Genomic DNA, 23705 nt, shown 5'->3' with positions numbered 1-23705 from the left:
TGTATTACATCAGTGTCACAACAATTATAAACTAATGTTATTCTGCATTTTATGGACCCATTAAGAACTAAAAAACAATTGTATTGTATGATTATATGATAGCGGAACAAACACTGGTAGCAGTTACTTCTGTAAAATATCTGGGAGTATGCGTACGGAACGATTTGAAGTGGAATGGTCATATAAAATTAATTGTTGGTAAGGCGGGTACCAGGTTGAGATTCATTGGGAGAGTCCTTAGAAAATGTAGTCCATCAACAAAGGAGGTGGCTTACAAAACACTCGTTCGACCTATACTTGAATATTTCCCATCAGTGTGGGATCCGTACCAGATCGGGTTGACGGAGGAGATAGAGAAGATCCAAAGAAGAGCGGCGCGTTTCGACACAGGATTATTTGGTAACCGTGATAGCGTTACGGAAATGTTTAGCAAACTCAAGTGGCAGACTCTGCAAGAGAGGCGCTCTGCATCGCGGTGTAGCTTGCTGTTCAGGTTTCGAAAGGGTGCATTTCTGGATGAGGTATCGAATATATTGCTTCCCCCTACTTATACCTCCCGAGGAGATCACGAATGTAAAATTAGAGAGATTCGAGCGCGCACGGAGGCTTTCCGACAGTCGTTCTTCCCGCGAACCATACGCGACTGGAACAGAAAATGGAGGTAATTACAGTGGCACGTAAAATGCCCTCCGCCACACACCGTTGGGTGGCTTGCGGAGTATGACTGTAGATGGAGATGTACAATTTAGATTTTTATGTCGGTTTTGGACTCTTGACACTTAAAAACCGAATTTTCCCATCCGATATGCTACGACCTTGACGTGGTGAATGGACTTACCTAACTAACAACTGTTAACTGCCGAACTTCTGCACTCGTGCACATTGAACAGTACGGAAAGTGCAGTCTGCGAATCAAACCACAGCCTTCGTAATGCGATTCATCCGTCATTTCTAGCCGACCCCACTTACGTTAAGACGCTTACAGAACCATCTATAGGTACAATTTTCGCAAAATTTTTCTGTTGTGTGTCATTTCGTCCTACGTCAATAATATGATGATCAAATTTGACGTCACTCTCAGCATGATTCTCTTTCTACAGTGTTTGGAACTTCAATCACAGACACTCTGAACGTATAGACTGATAGGTACGTATTGATCCTGGTCAAGCTTCGCCGCTGTCTGGAGTTGCGATGGCTGTTTGCTCTACTGCTTTCCCCGGCAGGTACCGCCAGATCTGTAGCTGATCAACTAGCAGGCCCCATCATTGCCAGGAGAAGTCACACCGACCGCCAGTTAAATATGCAGGTCATTATTGTAATTGTAAATACGAGAGTTGCCCAAAAAGTAATGCACCTCATTTGTTTTCTCAGCCGAAAAATATGCTACGAATTGCGACACGCTACGCATGTCTTATTTGAAGTCTCCTCAGTGAGCATGCCAAGTTTCCTTCACTTCCAACAGAAGACAGAAGACAGTTTCAATATGTCGTCTGTAGGTGATGTACGTTAAAGCAACGTGGTGTCAAGTAATTTCTCACTGCAGAGAAAGGAACTGTGGGGAATATCCACAAACGCTTGTGCGAAGTCTATGGAGCATCTGCTGTCGACAGGAGTAAAGTTAGTCACTGGAAAAGGAGGATGAGGTCATCAGAAGACGGTTCGGCGGGGCTCCACGATTTGCAGCAGTCGGGGAGACCATCCACGGCTGTCACACCTGACCTAGCCTCCCGGACTTCCACTTGTTTGAGCCATTAAAGGATGCCATTCACGGAAGACATTTTGAGGACTGTGAGGAGGTGATTCACACAGTGAAGCGCTGGATCCGCTACCAGCACGAGGATTGGTACCTACAGGGGATGCACCTTCTTGTTTCGCGCTGGAGGAAGGCCTTAGAACAGGATGCAGATTACCTGGAAAAATAGAGCCTGGAGATAAAACACCATTATTTCGTGTGTGTGATTCCCATCATGTTCAATAAAGAAATGTCGAAGAAAAAAAAGAGGTGCGTTACTTTCTGGGCAACCCTGGTGATATACACAAACCTCCCTCTTGAATCAGTGTATATGTTATTGAATAACGAATTACAATCCCAACTGACGTTCTTAACATTAAACTGCTTATTCAGATAGAAAAAAAATTACTGCGAGGAGACGTAATTTTAATATCTATAGATTGTAACCTCCCCACAAAAATTTAGTAATATAAAATAAATATTATGGATAGTGATTCTAATTTTTGTGTAAGCTCAGAACAAAATTGGTTCTCATTTATAACCTCACTACAGAAATTCATTCACATTTAACCTCCACACAAAATTTGTTTCCCATTTAATGTAAGCTCGAAACAGAAAAATTCCTAAACCTCGTAATAAAAAATAAATTCAGTAACCTGGTAGAATTTGGACGACAGCAGCGCTGCGTCATGGCCCTGTAAGATCATTCCGAATAAAATAAGCAAAAAATTCTTACCTCTATAAAAACGACGAATATGTCTGCTCTTATATAAAATTTTTCCGCGACAGCTCTGTGCAATGCTGGCCGATAGATTTGTCATTTTATGAAGGGAAGCAACTGATTTTTCTTTTGTAACAATAGGAATGATCATGGATTGAAGAAATTAGTAAATTCTTTAAATTGAAATGAATGTCTTTTTTTTTAAATTACTTTATATCACGTAGATTATTATTAGGACATTTTTAAAAGATTTACGTTGGACTTTACATAACATTACTAGATATGCGCGAGGCTGCTTTTTACCTTATATAATAATACTCAGGCTCCGGCATCGCTGCCGCGCGTCCGGCCCAGCGAACATGATACACCAGACCAGAGCAGACAGGCGACTGCTCGCTAGCAACAACTTACTGCTACTGTTCGTACTGCAGTCAACACTGCTCTTTGGTCTCAGATTCTCTTATAGCTTACATATCGCAGGCAGCACATACCTCTTACAAGATCGTCTTTCATTCTCTACATATGTCCCCAAATAATCAGATTTTTGTTTCTGCTCATTTTCTTCACTATAATGATATATTTTATAATTCCTTCCTAATTTCCAGGCCTGTGTGGTACTTACTGTACCAAGGATTATTCTCGTTATTCTTTTCTCCACTAACTTCTGATACGTCTGATATACAAACCAGTATATTAAGCTCTCACTTACGTAGAGCTTGCTGAATCTTACAGTAGCTCACAAAAATGTCCAGTAGAGAGGACAACTCTGTGTTGAATAAAAAAAGTTTTAATTCAGAACTGGTATCATGTGTAGATTAAAAAACTAAACTGGAATGTGTCAATAATTACGTGTGTAGTATCCCAACGTGTTGTCATGCTTATTATATGGAAGCCAGTGCGCTATTCAGCAAAGTACATTAACAGGTAGCCTCACTCACAAAATTTGTTATATAAAATAACTATAAACTTAGTAGATCGAACATAATTTTGATAAAAATTGTACAAATTATGCTCGGAAAATGTAAACACCTACCAAATCAACTAATTATCTCACTGATCGATGATGCTTCGACTGTAACGTGTGGTACTGGATTTGGTTAACCGTCTTAGCCACGCTCAAACATGATTAACATTACTCGTGAAAGAGTTGCAAATTTTTCTTTAAAACTTTTTTAATTTCTTTGGTTATCGTATACAGTAGATACCCCTGAAGCATGAGAAATGCACGATTATTGATTGAAAGAGTATTTTGTAAGCTACGCCCTCTATGGACCTCTTGCGATTGTTCCAATAAACTTATGTATGCCATAAGGGTTCTTCACAATTAGGTTTAGGTGGACCTTCAAAATACGTGTGACTCTAGGCCCTTTGTATGAGTGTGATCGATTCCAATTCGAGTAAGCAAACTTACTCGTAACACTTGACTATTGATTATGATCAAGGTAAATTTCCATTTCCCGCAGTAAGTGCTGCTTTTGTGCAGTTATTTCTGCTTGAGCCGTTTAGCGATGTTGTTTCTTAAAGCACAAAAGCCTCATGGAGCTTCACATATTATCCACAACGTCTTTCCTGAGCATTGTGGACATCAACGGTCCAATAGCACTACTTTGGACTGTGCCAGAAACAATTTCCGTGTTTAACGTGTACTCCTCGTGCTGTATTAAGTGAGGTATTCACTTGACATAGTCGTTTTGGTACTCCGATTACTCGAATCGTGATGACTGAACCTTTTAAAAGTTCGAAGTTTACAGCTGTGACCGTATCAAAGCCTGGAATAATCGGCGAGGCTGGCTTCAAATACGATCACACATGTCTGTAACAAGGGAATAAGTTGAAAGAAGTATACGTTCGTTCAGTCGTCGGAAGTCACTTAGGTTCTGCAGCGAATCGACCTGGTAGCAACAATACCAACGAATACACTACAACGCATTGTGATGTGTCATCACTGCTTTAACGCAAGGTATTTTCTTCTTCCATTGTGTCAGTCTAACAGACGACTATGGATAAAATACCGTGTTAGTCTATATTGCCACAATCTGGTTGCTGTAAGAGATCCAGTCATCAATGAGTGGCTTTGGATGGACAAGGAATACCCGAGCGAAGTCGTGCAGTTACTTGCACGCCTAATTCAGGCTTTTACGACGGCTGCACGAGCCTGGTGATTCCTGAAGATGACTGCTTGTTACAAATGCTTGTTGTTGTTGTGGTCTTCAGTCCTGAGACTGGTTTGATGCAGCTCTCCATGCTACTCTATCCTGTGCAAGCTTCTTCATCTCCCAGTACCTACTGCAACCTTTATCCTTCTGAATCTGCTTAATGTATTCATCTCTTGGTCTCCCTCTACGATTTTTACCCTCTACGCTGCCCTCCAATACTAAGTTGGTGATCCCTTGATGCCTCAGAACATGTCCTACCAACCGATCCCTTCTTCTGGTCAAGCTGTGCCACAAAGTTCTCTTCTCCCCAATCCTATTCAATACTTCCTCATTAGTTATGTGATCTACCCATCTAATCTTCAGCATTCTTCTGTAGCACCACATTTAGAAAGCTTCTATTCTCTTCTTGTCCAAACTATTTATCGTCCATGTTTCACTTCCATACATGGCTACACTCCATACAAACTCTTTCAGAAATGACTTCCTGACACTTAAATCTATACTCGATGTTAACAAATTTCTCTTCTTCAGAAACGCTTTCCTTGCCACTGCCAGTCTACATTTTATATCCTCTCTACTTCGACCATCATCAGTTATTTTGCTCCCCAAATAGCAAAACTCCTTTACTACTTTAAGTGTCTCATTTCCTAATCTAATTCCCTCAGCATCACCCGACTGAAGTCGACTACATTCCATTATCCTCGTTTTGCTTTTGTTGATGTTCATCTCATAACCTCCTTTCAAGACGCTATCCATTCCATTCAACTGCTCTTCCAAGTCCTTTGCTGTCTCTGACAGAATTACAATGTCATCGGCGAACCTCAAAGTTTTTATTTCTTCTCCATGGATTTTAATACCTAATCCGAATTTTTCTTTTGTTTCCTTTACTGCCTCGATTTTGGCTAAAAGCGTATGTACCAATAAGATTATCTGCGTGTGACACTCTCGGAGAGGCACGACTGTCGTTAACACTACCGTGGCACTGGCCTCTTGAATGTACAGCACGGCTGAGTAAAAGCATCTCTGAACAACCTCCGCACCGTTTACTGTAGCTAAGTGTAAGGTAATGTGGAAAACTTCCGTACTTGCGAGATTCAACTCAACTATACTTCGTATGGCGATGGAGTGTCTCTTACGTGTTGCTGTTCAACCCAGCAACGTTTACGGGCTAGTGTGAAGAATAAGTAGCCCGTTCTTCCCTCTGCACACGCTCTTTCTCCCATGGAAATGGAAATGTCGTGTGGCTAGTGCCTCCCGTCGGGTATGCCGGTCGCTTTTTGCATGTCTTTTTAGTTGACGCCATTGCGGCGACATGCGCGTCGATGGAGAGGAGATGATGATGATGATGATGATGATGATGATGATGACGCCACAACACCCAGCCCCTGAGCGGAGAAAATGTCCGACCAAGGCGGGAAACGAACCCAGGCTCCTTTTGCACGACATTCCGTCGCGCTGACCATTACATTAAGCTATCGGGATTTTTGTCCCATGTCGTGTACCATCTGTCCCCATCCCGTACGAAGCACGTTAACACACGTTTCACGATTTCGTCTTTGGTCTCCGGATTCACTTCTAGAACCGCGAAAAGAACATCTTCTCGCCGTAATGCTCTTTCCCTAAGAAACATTTATATCTGAGGTTAATTGCTTATTGTACGACCTACAAACAAGTTACACAATCCACTTTCTAAATGCTGGGCTCCATTTCTTGTTGAAATACAGGTGTATAAGCCTGACTGCTTTCTCATTAAAGGTGCACTCATCTGCTACAGAAGAACATCTGAATTTCCAGCCTGGTTACTCTCTTCATTTGAGCTGTAGAGGTATTCAATATTTCTGCCATTTTATCGATTATTTTACTATCTGTTGTCAAAAGACTGTCGTTACCATTTACCTTTCAAGGTAAATACCGTACGTCATCCGTTACACAATTTCGTGCACTTCATTTTTAAATGCAGCTGATTTTCCAAATGTCATGTGCTCTGCGCAACAGGAAGAAATATTCACGACAAACGTCTATAAACTCACCTGGAATGTATTTACGTAATATTTTCGGACGAACTGTTGAACTACTAATTCAGATTCAGGGATTCAATCTGATTCTTCAAAGAGTACTCCAGCAGGCTATTTCGTCAACCATTCAACATATTGTAGAAGTTTTTTGCTTCCTTCTGCTCTCAGCCCACAATGATTACCTGATATGAAGGGCGCAATTGAAACAGTTTATTTTTTAGTCATTCAATTACATTAAATGCCTAGGAAATGACGAGAGATGTCAAACAAGACACTGTACAAAACTTCTTAGAGTCTCACTACAAGCCCTGTCAAAACTGGGTCAGCGTATGGATAAGTTAATCCAGGTGACGAGTTCAGTATGTTTTTAGCCCTTAGACAATACGTCATCTGCCGACCTATAGACAAAGAGTATCTATCGCCTCTTTCCATTCCTTTCCTATCCTGTATTGTACACGTTCAACCCCTATTGTCTATCCTTGGGCAATGCACCCAAAGGTAATCACGTATTAACACAGCAGAAGCGACTAATAGCAGTAATATGAGCATTTACACACTGTGGCGTGGCGGGTAAAAATTATTAATTAAAATGACGTCTTAGTCATGCGAGCCTGGCAACTAATTTTGTGGTCAGCCAGAAAGCGAAAGGAAACATACCGAAATCAGTTTCCAGTCTGCACTGCCGCATTCTGGTCCAGCCTACTCAAAGAAAAGTTTCTATTCTTCTATTTCTTTGTGGGATCAGGATTTCGATTTTAAATAAAGGTATAAATTTCCAGTCAAAATTTATGTTACGTAATGTTTCTCACATACAACACTTGGAAATTCACTATAGTCAACTGAAAGCAAGTTTTTCTATTCTAATAGCACATTTAGTACATCAGAGGTGACCTCTACGGTACGTTACTACCAGATTGTCTTTCGCCCTGAGTAAAACTACTCAATGAAAAGAATGAGATTTTCACTCTGCAGCGGAGTGTGCGCTGATATGAAACTTCCTGGCAGATTAAAACTGTGTGCCCGACCGAGACTCGAACTCGGGACCTTTGCCTTTCGCGGGCAACTGCTCTACCAACTGAGCTACCGAAGCACGACTCACGCCCTGTACTCACAGCTTTACTTCAGCCAGTACCTCGTCTCCTACCCTCCAAACTTTACAGAAGCTCTCCTGCGAACCTTGCAGAACTAGCACTCCTGAAACAAAGGATATTGCGGAGACACTCCGCTGCAGAGTAAAAATCTCATTCTGGAAACATCCCCCAGGCTGTGGCTAAGCCATGTCTCCGCAGTATCCTTTCTTTCAGGAGTGCTAGATCTGCTTGGTTCGCAGGAGAGCTTCTGTAAAGTTTGGAAGGTAGGAGACGAGATACTGGCAGAAGTAAAGCTGTGAGGACCGGCCGTGAGTCGTGCTTCGGTAGCTCAGATGTTAGAGCACATGCCCGCGAAAGGCAAAGGTCCCGAGATCGAGTCTCGGTCGGGCACACAGTTTTAATCTGCCAGGAAGTTTCATACTCAATGAAAGTTTGCAATAAATGTCCAAAATTCGTGCTCGCCATAAAAGTGGAAATAAAGTCAGCACCTGCTACGCGGAATTGTAATTCACACGGGCAGCACACTAACAGTTACTTTGGAGAATTCTAAGCGATCCAGGATGGTGTTCAGTCCTCTCGTTGTCCCTATCAGTTTTTACCGCAAAATACGCGCTTTGACACAGTTCGGCTCTGACGTCATCCCAGGCAGAGCGCGACCCGACGTTTAACAGACTTGATATTACAGTAGCTGAATGCGAAGTGAACCTCCCTACTGCCTCTCGAGCTCTGTTTATACAGGTGCCTAAGCGGACGGCTGAGGGAACATCTGTTGTCTACGGCTATCTGCATACTGCAGCAGCCACCGAACGACCGCTTTCTCAGGTACATAATCTTTAATAACAGGGTTAAAATTAATTCAGAAACTTCTTAATTTTTACTTGCATTCAATCACGTTGTTTGAAAGCACAGAAGAAGTTTCAGCTCTCTGGAATGAAAATTTTGCCTTTTAGAATTTTTATCTTGGAACTAACTGTAGATCGTTACCGCTGAACCATATCTTTACTAGAACTTATGTCAGCAGTTATTAATACTACAACTCTCAAATTTGGTATAGCTCTATCACTTGATATGTTGTATCATCCACTTTAACCAAAATTCTCTATCATTAAAATTACAGGTACTTAATCTACAACAATTGGGTGCATTTCAATTACAAAATTGGTTTTTACTTAATTACTCAAAAAGCATAAGAGGTAGCTTAACGTGGTCTCTTAATTATTATTTTTGGGGTGAACTGAAGCATAAAACCAATTTTCATGTTTCTAAGACCATTATTTAGAACTTCTCAGTTTTCCTAAAAACGTAGATTTCGGTGTTAATTTTTTTATATGGTTTTGGAAACCTACATCACTTATTTGTGAGTTCTAACGACACCTTCAGACCAAATTCTGGCTTTCTAGCTTTATTATTTAGTGCCACTTATTTTTTCTCTTGAAACGGCATTTTTACGTAAATTGTTAAGTCTAGAACTTTAAGACCTGATATTTGAAACATTGTAATACTAAACTATGTTTTAACAAAAGTTTTAAACATACATTTTATTGATTGGCGACTCCATGGAGTGTTCTGTGCACCACGACCAAGTAGTGGATAGAATTGGAAGGAAAATCAGCATTGGGCGTATTTAGTTGTTTTATTGTTGGCAAAATCGATTTTTGGTCACTTAGTGACCATTCTCAGTGCTGTAATACACAATTGAAATTGGTAGGCACTGCTATCAAGCTATAACTACAAACTTAGAGCGATCACATAAAGTTTATGTGATGGCTCTAAGCTTGTGGTTATAGCTTGATACCAGTGCCTACCAATTTTAATTGTGTATTACAGCACTGAGGATGGTCACTAAGTGACCTAAAATCGATTTGGCTGACAATAAAACAACGAAATGCAGCCAGTGCTGATTTTCCTTCCAATTCTATAAATTTTGATATTAAATTCATACTTAATTGTGGCGCAATACTTGCGCGCTACACACAGACGCCTTAAGGTGAAGTGGCGCTACTAGCAGTGAACTGGGGTAAGTCCAGGCACACTTGTTCGCCTCAGTATCTCACACATGGTACAGCGCTAGGCTTGCTTCAATACACAGGGTAACTGCAAAAGAAACAGGCTGGGCTTAACGTCCCGTCGACATCAAGGTCATTAGAGACAGAGTACAAGATCTGATTGTTTCAGTGATGCTGTAAGAAATCGGCCAAGCCTTTTCGAAGGAACAATCCCGGCATTTGCCTGGAACGATTTAGAGAAACCACGGATAACCTAAATCTGGATGACAGGACGCAGGTTGAAACCGGTGTGGTCCTGAATGAGAGTCCAGTGTGGAAACCACTGCGCCACCTCGCTCGGCTGGGTGATTGCGTGATTACTTTATAAACTTAGTGGGATCAAAGGGGAGAGTAAATGTATGAGGTGAGTAATACTAGTCCGGAAACGAACGGGTCGAGGGATATACACGAACATCGTTGTAATAGAATGAAATTTTCACTCTACATCGGAGTGTGTGCTGATATGAAACTTCCTGGCAGATTCAAACTGTGTGCACGACCGAGACTCGAACTCGGGGGCCCCGAGTTCGAGTCTCGGTCCGGCACACAGTTTTAATCTGCCAGGAAGTTTCATATCAGCGCACACTCTGCTGTAGAGTGAAAATTTCATTCTAGAAACATCCCCCGGGCTGTGGCTAAGCCATGTCTCCGCAATATTCTTTCTTTCAGGGGTGCCAGTTCTGCATGGTTCGCAGGAGAGCTTCTGTAAAGTTTGGAAGGTAGGAGACGAGGTACTGGCGGAATTAAAGCTGTGAGGACGGGGCGTGATTCGTGCTCGGGTAGCTCAGTCGGTAGAGCGCTTGCCCGCGAAAGGCAAAGGCCCCGAGTTCGAGTCTCGGTCCGGAACACAGTTTTAATCTGCCAGGAAGTTTCATCATTGTAATACCTCTGACATTGGAATACATATATTGGTACTCATGTTGTTGAGATTGTAAGGCAGGCACTTTCAGAGGTGATAGAATCGACGAAAACAAGAAAAAAAATGCAGTAAACATCAGCTGTAAAATGCACACTTCAAGAGCTATGAGCATTTGTTCATCTTCCATATTGAGAAAGACATCTGTCCTCCTGCAAGCTCTTTGGTCTCCATATATTTGAAGGCGGTATTGTGGGCCATAATTAGTAAAGGATGTCCAGTAAACTAAATGTAAAATGCATACCTTAAGAGCTATGTATAATTATTCAGTAGAAATGAAATGTTCAAATATAATAAATTTCCTTCAAACAAAACATGTACACACAGCAGGAGGGATTTCGAAAGCATTGGTAGTGCACAAATGATCTATCCCTTTTATGACAAGATACCCTGCGAAACATTTAGCAAGGGAAACAGGCAGATTTCATATTCCTATATTTTCAGAGAGCATTTGACACGGTGACGTGCTGAAGACCGTTAACGAAAGCCTCAGCATACGGAATAGGTTCCCAAATATGTGAGTGACTCAGAGACTTCGTACGTAATAGGATCCAGAATGCTGTCCTCGACGGCTACTGTTCATCACAGATAACGGTATAGTTTTGACTGAGCGAAGAAAGTGTGACATGTTCATTCTTGTCATCTACGAGGGCCGTTTAGAAAGTAACCTCCGGTTGATTTAAAAAAATACACCAAGTTAAATAAAAATATTTTAATATATACATCTTACAACTACATCTTTGCACTATTTTTCTACATAGTCTCCATAGCGATTGAGGCACTTATCGTATCTCTTCACAAGCTTTGAAATTCCTTCTGCATAAAAATCACCCGCTTGTGCCTGGAGCCAGCCTGTGACCGCATCTTTGAGCTCTTCGTCGTCATCAAACCGCTGTGACCAGAGCCATTTCTTCAAATGCATGAAGAGGTGATAATCACTTGGCGCCAGGTCTGGGCTGTAAGGTGGACGGTTGATAACGTCCCACTTGAAGGACTCAAGAAGGGCCGTTGTTCTGCGAGCAGAGTGAGGACGGGCGTTATCGTGCAAAAAAACGATACCGGAAGTCAGCATACCACGGCGTTTGTTCTGATAGCGCGTCGTAACTTTTTTATTGTTTCACAGTACACGTCTTGATTAATGGTCGTACCACGTTCCATGAATTCAACCAACAACACCCCTTTGGCATCCCAAAACACCGTTGCCATCAGTTTTCTGGCAGAAAAATCTTGCGAGCCTTTTCTTGGTTTGGTAGGCGAATTTGAATGTGCCCACATCTTTGATTGTTCTTTTGTCTCAGGGTTCACGTACTTAATCCAGGTTTCGTCACCGGTCACGATTCTGTTTAACAATGGTTCTCCTTCGTCCTCATAACGTGACAGAAAGTCTAATGCAGATGCCATTCTTTGAGTTTTGTGGTGGTCGGTAAGAATTTTGGGCACCCATCGTGCACAGAACTTACGGTAACCCAATCTCGCTGTCACTGTTCGTGCAAGAGAGTCTTAGAAATCTATGGAAAACCAGTAGACAACTCCGACATTGAGAAACGTCGATTTTCACGAACTTTTGCATCAACTGTCTGAACGAGTTCGTCAGTCACCAATGATGGTCTACCACTCCTCTCTTCATCATGAACGTTTTCTCGTCCACTTTTAAATAAACGTACCCATTCACGGACAACTCCTTCACTCATAACTCTTGGTCCGTATACGGCACAAAGCTCACGATGAATAGCTGCTCGTATATACATAAATGATGTGACGAACAGAATGGGCAGCAATCTGAGCCTGTTTGCCGATGACACCGTGTTGTACTGGAAAGTACTGTCATTCCGTGACTATAGGAAAATACAAGATGTCTTAGAACGTAATTCTTTTTGATGCAATAGACGACAGATTGCTCAAAATGCACAAAAATGTAGGTTAATGCAGAGGAATAGGAAAACAGTGGTTAATGTTCGAAACAGTATTATTGGTATACTGCTTGACATTAGAAATGGTTCTGAGCACTATGGGACTTAACATCTATGGTCATCAGTCCCCTAGAACTTAGAACTACTTAAACATAACTAACCTAAGGACAGCACACAACACCCAGCCATCACGAGGCAGAGAAAATCCCTGATCCCGCCGGGAATCGAACCCGGGAACCCGGGCATGGGAAGCGAGAACGCTACCGCACGACCACGAGATGCGGGCACTTGACATAATCATGTCGATTAAATAGATAGCTAGGCGTTAGGCTTCAGAGCGCTATGAATTGGAACTTACACCTGAGGTCGGTAATAAGGAAGACGAATTGTCGAGTTTGGTTCATTGGGAGAATTTTGGTAACGCATTGTTCATCTGTAAAGGAGATAATGTGTAAGACACTAGAGCCAGCCATTATTCAGTACCTCTCGAGTGTTTGGAGTACCAAGCAGACCCAATTAAAAGAAGACGTCAAAACAATTGAAAGGCGTGCTACTAGATTTGGTATCGCAAGATTAGAACAACACTTGAGCATTACGGAGATGTTTGGTGGACACAGATGGGAATAACTTGAGTAAAGACTAAATTCTCTTCTCAGAATACTAACGAGAAAATGTATAAAACTTTCATTTGAAGCTGACTGCAGAACTATTCTCCTGAAACCAACGTAACTTTCACTTACGGAGCGTGAAGACCAAGGAAGACAAATTAGGGCTCATACGGAGACATATAGACAGTAATTTTCCCTCTCTCCATTGGCAAGTGGAAAGGGAAATAAAATTGACGGTAGTAATAGAAGGTATCCTCCGTCATGTTCCTTACTGTGGCTTGCGAAACATGTGTGTAAATGTGGCTGTAGATGTAGATACTAAAGAGCTGTTGTGCATCTTGATACCTTCCATGTTCCTAAAAGTTTTCCTTCATGGGCTTTTCGGGACACGGTGAATGGGTCAGTGAATGGTGCATTGTACTAAAACGTTTTCATATTACGGGGACTCTCATATCCATCGCAAAAAAATTCGGTTCCTGCCGGCGACCGCCAGTATCCACAGCCAAAAAAACAGAAAGTGGTTTTACTTAACGTGATGCAACTCATGCGGGTTTAAACAGAATGCCGTAATTCCAGTGAAACACCGTCGACCTTATTGTGCTGAAATTGGATTTTGCGGCCGTACCACGGTTCCGTATTACCGAGGCTGCCATGCACGGGACTTTCGGTGGCTGTGCGGCATGGAAGCGAGAGTCCGACGCAGCAAACGAGCAAAGTTTAATAAACGTCAATTTAACGAAAGTTGTATCGTGAGCAGCGTTCAGTCCCCCACCCGCCTCTCGCCAAGCCACGCCTTGGAATGTAACGAAAAATTTCAGGAGCTCTTGAGTGGAAAGAACAGGCAGCTGAACACAGACTATGGTCTGAGAGCCAGCCACAGAAAACCAGAAATAATGAGGTGTTCCGGAAATGGGGAACAGCAGTAAACTCAACGTTGAAACTGGGGACCACGTACTAGAGGAAGTGCAGGACTTCCGCTACATTGGGAGCAATATAGCGTATGATGGACTACGCAACGAGGAAATAAGTATTCTAACTGCACAGTCGAAGATGGCATTCCTAGCTAAAGGCAGAATTTGGAGACAAACTTTCAGATAATGTTTGTCAGAAGCACGACAGTTTATTAAACTGAACTATGGACTTTAGGAAAACCTTTAAAGAAATTTGAGTGGACTGCTAGGATAATAGATACAGAGGTTTTCCGCAGAATCAGTGAAGAAAGTAACATATGGAAAACACTGACAATAAGAAGGGACCGGATGATTTCTCATGTATTATTACATAAGCAAATAACTGCAATCCTATTGGAAAGCTGTCGAGGAAACAGAGATTCGCATATATATCCAAGAAACAATCGAGGTAGGTCCTTGTAAGTGATAGTTCGATATGAAGTGTTTGGGACAGGTGTCGAATACGTGCCAGGTCCGTATTAAAACAGTCTGAAAACTGACGACAAAAATTTGAATAGATGGGGCTTTGTAACCTCCCCCTCGCTTATCGACCTTAATGACAGTGAAAAATTAAACCGCGTGTACCTAATGGAAATTTGGGAAAAGCAATCGTCACCGAAGTTAATCCGTCGCTAAAGAGGGAGGAAAGGGTTACATCTTAATGAAAGGAAAAATGCTAATGAAACTGGTGGAAATTAATTTTGAAAACGGGTAAAGTTAATAAAGAAAGTAAATGTGCGGCCGTTACGTTAACAATTAACTAGCGGCAATTAGATATTTGAGATTTGGGGAAATTACGGTCGCCACTCCTAAGGACAATTACTACAGTAACTGAAAAAGAAAGGTTATTACAAATGTAATTAGCACTAGAAGCGTGGAAACTGAAGGTTGACACGTGTAGTGTGAAAACTGAAAGTTTGTCAGAAGTAATATATTTCGCTAGGCTCTGACTTAATTTAGCAAAAGAATTAATAAAACCGGAAAATCGAAACTTAATTTAGTGACTGAAGTTAATAGTGAGTTTTCTTTCTGAAGCACATCGAAATTCAGTAAAATACCGTTAGTCTTGGACTACCTCAACACTCATTTCAAAAGCTACTTGAATCTACGCAATTTAGAAATAAGAGATTTAACTTTTAACTTGAATTAAATGATTCTGAACAATTAACAATAGTAAAATTTAGTGCGTACCAAGCTGAGCTGCAGTCACAGGTAAGCTAAAATACGGTAACGAAACTCGCACTCTTAATTTGTGCTTGTGCAATCTAAATATTGTAGCCAGCTATGAATACCTTAACTGAACTTTGAAATTAAAGCAGTGAAATCGAATGATGCTGGCGTTTGAATTTCAACGACACTCGGGTTCTTTCCGGAAAAGGAAGGGACCCTGCTTGGCAATGCAATTGGGACAGTGAGCAACAAACGTTCATGCTAAGTTGCGGCAATTTTGTGATTTGAAAAGTGGGAAAAGCTGAGGTCTGCCATACAGTTCTAAAACTTTACATGCTTCCAGTCTTCCTTGTTGGTTGATTGAAGGTTTGAAGCCGTCGATCGAGGAGGTGGCGACAGTCACTCATTGTCGGCCGTCGCTGTTGCAGAAGCTGGATGTTGGCGCGCCTTCTTCTCGAGACGGTCACCAGGCGAAACGGGCTCTTGATGTGCGCCAGCTAATGCTTCCCGTCCGCGGCACCATGTCAGAAACTATCATCGCAAGTCGAGTGCAATTACATGCTGCCAAACCCCGAAAGCGCGGCAACTCGCGGGAGCTTCACACAACACACCTACTCCACTGCACCACCCCAGCCAGACTCCCCCTCTGCCCGCGCTCCACGCGACAGAGTTAACCCTACCAAAGATCCTAAACGCTTTGGTTCTCCACACGACCTATCGGTGTATTCGTTCGATAGCATAGTTTTCCCTAGGCCAGACCCAGCGTATAAATACAAATAATATTCACGAAACAAACCAACATAAGTATATATATATATATATATATATATACATATATACAAACAGTAAAACAATCACAATATATAAAGAGAAAGAAATGTCATATTTTGAGGTAACAAAACAAGGAAAAAAAATTATAGTACAATAGATGGAAACAGGAGGATATGCATTTCCGGCGTTACAGCTTGATGAACATGAATCTTTCAAAGAAATTTGCTACTGTAAAATAAATGCCCATAGTGAAATCACTGGAGCAATATCTTTTGAAAATTATGGAGTAAGAATTATAAAATATATTTAAACGTGGACGGCAGGCATATGGGAAAGAACGATCTCCAAATATATGTTCAGAAAAAAGAGTGAAAAATGGGCTTCAGGTCTCAGTTACAAGAGCACATGGATTCTCCCGTGACAACACATGAAGTGATATACAGATACTGCCAGCTATCACCAGCATCGAGAAAAGTTAATCGGTAGTGTCAACACCAAGAACATGGATGACGAGCCAGTAATAGAGTGCGGCGAAATGTTGCAGAACAATACCGGCTTACTACATATGCAGAAGACAGTTATGTGGCTATGGGAAAGGAAGTGGATAAAGATTAAATGGGTGATACGATACTGTGAGCAGAATTTGACAAACCACTGAAAGAAATTGTTACATTTTCACGGTATTTTTTTAAAGTCATGATCATACTGGACAAACTGGTACTGAAACGATACTGCTTTATAGGCTCACTAAAAATTATATGCTACATAGTTTTTCGGACAGACTGACGCATAGCCGGCTTATGTTCAGAGATGGCATTTGTTGCCTGCAATGACCGTGACCCTTAACAAATGGATCCCGGGTAACCTTCCTGCTTTTAATTATATATGAAAGGAAAAAGCAAACTGAGAGCCAATTAATATTGAATTTTCAAGCAGTCGTTTATACCTGTCCCTTCGACTTCGTATCCCTCCCGTCTCTATATGAGAAGTCTGCATTTCTGCTAGCATATTCCATTAGAGGACGTATCAGATTATTAGCCCTGTCAAAGTTAGTTTAAACTTCGTTCGCTTTTGCCGCCTCTATCATTTGCGATCAAAACTTTATAGTCAATGTTTTAACTAAGTTCAACAATCGCTCTACAGCTGTGCACTAGTAGATAAGAACTTCAGTTGAATCCAGAGCAACTCTAGGTATCGCTAATAATTTGTTGTATTCCAACTTTGACACCTGCTATTTTACTGGAAGATATAACGTTAATCGTAGATTAACTGTTACCAAAATTCAGCAGTTTATATGTTAGAAACATGAGAAGGCGAAACAAGAACTGAAGGAGGCGGAAAGAACATACACCGAAAAATCGCGGTACTATAGGCTTATAGCGAACGTGTGAATATACCTGGAAGGTAGTGTACCTTGGTACACTTGATGGTCGGTGTTAAAGCCTAGTGAATGATTTTAGAACCACATGAAGTAATACGCACTAGAATTCCCTATAAGGAGTTACCGACATTTTCTAATATTTGTTGTTGTAATACATGAGTTGGTGGTTTGTGTAGCGTTCGTAAATATTACGAGTTAGTTTTGGACGATATTGTTGGTTCTTCAGTTCCAGACTTTTATGGTGAGTACAATTCAATATGTCATAAGTAGTCATACAGGTGATTCTGTTGCCCCTACCAATGTCGTCTTATGCAACCCACAATTATATATGGCCCTCAAAGTCTATGCTCGAGGTTATAATTCTCTCTCTCTCTCTCTCTCTCTCTCTCTCTCTCTCTCTCTATGCACAATCCGTTAGTCCTAGAGAAAAATAAATGAACAGGCCCTTCTTTTTGTCGGTAATCTAACATTATTAAATTTTGTACTGGAATGCGTTTTCGATAGAGACCGTAGTTTCCGAGTTTTTCCAAGAATGACGCACAAAAGCGGCCTCCAATCGCACCCTCAAGGGAACGTTTAATTAATAATGTTTACGAAATAGCAGTCTATGCTGGTGACGTGATACCCCAGTCAACAGAGAGCAAGAAAGATTAAATGTGCAGAATAGTTTGTCAAGTCGGAAATATTTGTGCAGTGGTATGAGGGTGTGCTACGAACGAGATGCAAGACGTTCTGAATGGTGAGAGATGAGTCTGGTAGTCCAGGTGCGTTTAAAGGTTACTTCTATGTGTTACTTCTTGGATAACACGAAAGCTAAGGGACGCAGCGAAAGCCTATCCAGAATAAAATTTAACCACATTTAATTTTCTGCTAAACACCCAGTTCATTTTATCTGTAGAACTACTAGTTTGCATGTAGCGAGCGAAAGAATATGAAAATGTCAGACTTGCTTCTTCAAGGCCAGGTCCACAACTGCGGGTTGCATAAAGTGTCATCCGCAGGGGCAGCTGAAACACGGTATATAAGATGAGGACAATCAAAACGGACTTCATGGGTCGTGCACCATCTCTTACCGTGAAACGGATGAAGGTCCACTATCACGAAACACGTGGTATGAACTGAGTTTTTGTAATGTCTTCACAATTTTACCTACCTCGAAAATGGAAATGTATTCTACTTGTCAGTAACCTATAATTAAAAATGTCTTTAACAGTTAAGTGGCTGCTGATAATACTTGTTCTTAATGTGATTTCGCTTAGTGTCTGTTGGTGTGTAGTAAGGTAAGATTTTCTAGTAAGCAATATATTTAAATTTTAATAAGATACTTGTTCCTCGGCACATATCAATGTTGTACATAGGAGCAGTATTTCATCTTTGGAAAAATCTTACATTTACGGGATGTTTTTTGTAATTTTAGAAAATGACTGCTGCAGACATAAAGTGAATGCTATCATTTTAAAAATGTATAAGAAAGTATATTAAATTTCTCTTACATGGCTGATTAGAGGCAAAAATCACAAAATTGCTCCAAGATGCAACGGTCTCTCCAACTTGCGACTTCATGAATACAAAGAAGAAACAATTTTCCACACAACGTAATGAAACAGGAACAAATGAGTACAATAATCGTGTACTCTAAAGACAATACACTGGTGATGGATTTTAATATTTATTGAGGCAAAAAAATGTTTCTAATTATTACCGCCAATCGCACTAAAATATCACTTTTACTACTATAAAAAATTTGACATTAATTGGAGAGAGAGTTTCTCACCTCTAGTAACTTAAATGTGACTTTTAATCTTCGACGTCTCACATGAACGAAACAACGGTCACATAGCATGATCAAGCGTGCCTTTACAGCATTATCATTTCTTCCAATTGCTGCGGTATGTTTCACCAACAGCAGATAGCTCTTCACATTACCAAGCTCTTCTTAATTACTCTTAATATTAGTGGTGATGAAAGACAGCTACAAGGTGACACTGCGTTGGCAATCACTGTTCGAAATAAATGAGTTTTTCGTTTCAGGTCACTCAACCAACAGAATGGTAACGCCTCATGAGGTGAAATAAAGCGTTTGAACGTATCTTTTAAAAATCTTGCCATAGTTTTAATGTTATGGTTACTTCTCAGCGCACCAACCAACGAGTTGACTGCCGATCTAATCACTAAACCAGTGGCTATGCTCATCCTTGCATTCTCTCGTTCAGATCCTTGGAAGTTTTTTGACGTCGCTCATCAATGCCGACCTTTATGTGTTTAGCTCTGGCTTTCATAACATCGAGATGTTACATTTAAGTAAAATGAAAACATATTGTAACGACTTAAGATAAACGTATAAAGAAAACGAGATAATCAAGCGAGGGGAGTGATAAATAAATAGATAATTGAAAGAAAAGTTCATATTTGTGTGCTGCAACACTGATTCAGAAGAATATGAAGAACGATTGTAGGTCACTTGCGATAAAAAGCAGTATCCGAGGAAAGAGAGGGGCAGAGCTGTAGCGTCCCCCATATGTCATTGAGTTTGTGTGTGGAGCAAATGATGAGAGAGAACCAATGAGAAATTTGTAAAGGGAATGATTCTCAGGGAGAATAATAAACAAAACTGTATGTTATTTTGAATGATTTTGTAATTTTGCCAGACATGATAAAGTACTTGCAAGATTAGTTGAACGGAATGGAATGGTCATGAAAGAGGTTATCAGGTCTAGAACAAGGGTAATGGAGTGAAGCTACAGGGTTCGTTTTCACATGCAAATTTTATCTTAACAAATATTTAATAAATGAACTTTTTCAGAAGTCTCTGAATGTGGAGATAGCAATAAAATAGATTTCAGTGCATTTTGAACCGCTTCAATATGCGTCCAAGCCCAGGGTGTGTTTCAGCTTTGCAGCAGAATATCTCTGCGCCATTGCTACTTTTTTTCGAAACGAGTATTCTGGCCGATTTTTCCTCTTCCTTATATTAAACTGACACCGCTCTTACCGGTCTATCCGTCCGCGTTTCGTAATTTCCAGCGCTAATCTTTCTTGCGGCAACAACTGCTTGCTGCAGTGTGAACGAAATTTGTTATCTCGTTGTCCTGGAGTCTCTTCTGCCGACTTTTAGGTCCTTTCTTAAATATACCCTCAAAGAACGTCTAAGTTCGTGGCGATCTGATTGCATCTTTGTACCTCTGTAATCACGAATTTGCAAAAAATAAATTATGCAGAATCCTTTTTTTTCTACCAAGAATGTCATCCAGGTCACCTAGCATTTATTTGAGGCTCACTGACTCCTCAACACGTTATCACGATTTAACTACTTTCATTCAGTCATTAATTCATCGTTCATTGAAACCACAGTGTTTTGTAAATGCTGTCATTCACCAAACTTCAATTTTGAAGAATGAGTCAAATGACTCATTGTCAGGAAGAAGCAGCCAATGTAGACAGCTGCTGTAGCGGACGTTAACAGCTTTTCTTGGCCAGTGCTAATGCCCACGCATTGATATAATTGTAGCAACTCCAAACTATGAAACTCCATACTGAATCTGAAATAGGGATATACTGACTGAGAAAATTATTTTTCCATACAGCGTTGTGCTTGTGACTTTCACATTTGATTATCCTTACTATAACTCCAAAACACAATTGTGGAATAAACTCTGACAGAACTGTCACATAATTCTTTGCAACTTTTTTTAATCTCTGTCACGATTCTGCAATAATTATCTGTGTGAAATTCGCTTGTCGTACTAGGACTGGCGATTATTCGAAAGGAGTGGGTCTGGAGGACTCGATAATCCCGTGATGGCAGCAGAAGACTTTTCATGGTGTCACAATAGCAGGGAGGCAACCGGCTTTCCTGGATATAGTTCTCCTTTTCGAAATTCTCAATGTCTAATCCACTTACCACATGCACGAAAGGTTGTCGCAAGACGCCAGAACTCTCCCATGAGGGTGCTTGAGAGTAAAATTGGCCTTTCTATCTGTACATCAAACAAAAGGTCACCTCCCAGCATTTTCCTGGTGTGAGAAAATTTGGTGTTTCCCTCTAAAATCACGGTCTGTCCAATATAAAGTGATGCCCTGACCACCAGACGGTGTGCAGTCTTTGCTGACTCCCGGGTTCGATTCTCGGCGGGGTCAGGGATTTTCTCTGCCTCGTGATGGCTGGGTGTTGTGTGCTGTCCTTAGGTTAGTTAGGTTTAAGTAGTTCTAAGTTCTAGGGGACTGATGACGATAGATGTTAAGTCCCATAGTGCTCAGAGCCATTTGAACCATTTTTTTCTTTGCTGACTAGTGGAGAACAGACTATTAGACCAATACTAATTTCATGAATCGTAATTATATTTTGTTGCAAAATTTGAGTGGGAAATTTCCCCTGTTCCTGCATGGAAAAGTGAACTTGGCGCCATATTGGCAGCAGCATTCAATCACTTCCCGAAGTGGCGCTTCGGAATTGTGAGAGTTGTGGAGAGTTGTTTTTAAGAGGGTACTCGTTTCCATTCCCTCATCTGTTGCTGATTGTCTCCATCTTGCTGTACTTCCAGAATATAAGTTTCACTCAGGCAGCAGTGCAACCTATATTCTGAGCAGCTCGTACTTAATTCATTTGCTAATGCATATTGTATGCTCAGTTACCTTTGTTAAGTGTTTAATTCATTTTTCTTAGTTTTTCGAGCTGTCCAAATGTGGGAGTCTTACATTTATACTTTCTGCAGTCTTCAAATTAAATGCGAGTCTCGAGAAGATTAGACTCATTTCATTTTAATTTATTACAACGTTAAGAACATTGCTCTATATTGTTCATTGTCAGTTGTTCACTTAATTACAGTACATAACAGTTTTGTATTGTGTATCTGACTTATATTTTGTCTTACTGTTTGTCTATGGTCAGGCTAAATAAAGAATATAAGCAGCTACATTTCTAGTTGTTCGCTTCTTTGTAACAAGTTTCCTTTGTGTACAGTGGCCAAAGAGTATTTTCAAAGATATAAGATGCAGAGATGGTAACGTGTGTCAAACGCCCACAGGCTTTTCTAGCAGCAGCAGTAGTCGGTGCACAATACAAAACCTCTTCCATATCGATTAATTAATTCATGTCAGTTTTGTCTTGCATCGCTTGCGGGGACATTGTGCATACTTTGCACTTCATTTCTGCCGGCAGTAAGTCAGTTAATTACACGTCATTGTACTTCTTTCTCTTTAGGAAAAAACTGGCGATAATTTTCAGCCGGCTGCGGTGGCCGAGCGGTTCTAGGCGCTTCAGTCCGGAACCTGCTACTGTCGCAGGTTCGAATCCTGCCTCGAGCATGGATGTGTGTGATGTCCTTAGGTTAGTTAGGTTCAAGTAGTTCTAAGTGCTCGTATTAAGAAGGGTGTAAGACAAGGCTGCTGTAGCCTTTCGCCCCTACTCTTCAATCTGTACATCGAGGAAGCAATGATGAAAATAAAAGAAAGGTTCAGGAGTGGAATTAAAATACAAGGTGAAAGGATATCAATGATACGATTCGCTGATGACATTGCTATCCTGAGTGAAAGTGAAGAAGAATTCAATGATCTGCTGAACGGAATGAACAGTCTAATGAGTACACGGTATGGTTTGAGAGTAAATCGGAGAAAGACGAAGGTAATGAGAAGTAGTAGAAATGAGAACAGCGAGAATACTTAACATCAGGATTGATGGTCACGAAGTCAATGAAGTTAAGGAATTCTGCTACCTAGGCAGTAAAATAACCAATGACGGATGGAGCAAGGAGGACACCAAAAGCAAACTCGCTATGGCAAAAAGGCATTTCTGGCCAAGAGAAGTCTACTAATATCAAATACCGGCCTTAATTTGAGGAAGAAATTTCTGAGGATGTATGTCTGGAGTACAGCATTGTATCGTAGTGAAACATGGACTGTGGGAAAACCGGAACAGAAGAATTTCGAAGCATTTGAGATGTGGTGCTATAGACGAATGTTGAAAATTAGGTGGACTGATAAGGTAAGGAATGAGAAGGTTCTACGCAGAATCGGAGAGGAAAGAAATATGTGGAAAACACTGATAAGGAGAAGGGACAGGATGATAGGACATGTACTAAGACATGAGTGAATGACTTCCATGGTACTAGAGGGAGCTGTAGAGGGAAAAAACTGTAGAGGAAGACAGAGATTGGAATACGTCAAGCAAATAATTGAGGACGTAGGTTGCAATTGCTACTCTCTGAGAGGAAGAGGTTAGCACAGGAAAGGAATTCGTGGCG

General features: G+C 41.0%; 2 non-coding genes across 2 annotated transcripts; one reads left to right on the top strand and one right to left on the bottom strand.

The window, feature by feature from the left end:
• Positions 1-7640: 7640 nt before the first annotated feature.
• Trnas-cga (transfer RNA serine (anticodon CGA)) lies at positions 7641-7715 on the bottom strand. Its single transcript has one exon. It is a non-coding gene; the product is annotated as a tRNA-Ser (tRNA).
• A 2818-nt stretch (positions 7716-10533) lies between these two features.
• On the top strand, positions 10534-10608 carry Trnas-cga (transfer RNA serine (anticodon CGA)). The gene has a single exon. It is a non-coding gene; the product is annotated as a tRNA-Ser (tRNA).
• Positions 10609-23705: the final 13097 nt, after the last annotated feature.

Source organism: Schistocerca cancellata, chromosome 8, assembly GCF_023864275.1.
Source record: "Schistocerca cancellata isolate TAMUIC-IGC-003103 chromosome 8, iqSchCanc2.1, whole genome shotgun sequence".
Taxonomy (NCBI): domain Eukaryota; kingdom Metazoa; phylum Arthropoda; class Insecta; order Orthoptera; family Acrididae; genus Schistocerca; species Schistocerca cancellata.
The sequence above is the reverse complement of the archived record's forward strand: the minus strand, read 5'-3'. Positions and strand labels throughout refer to the sequence as shown.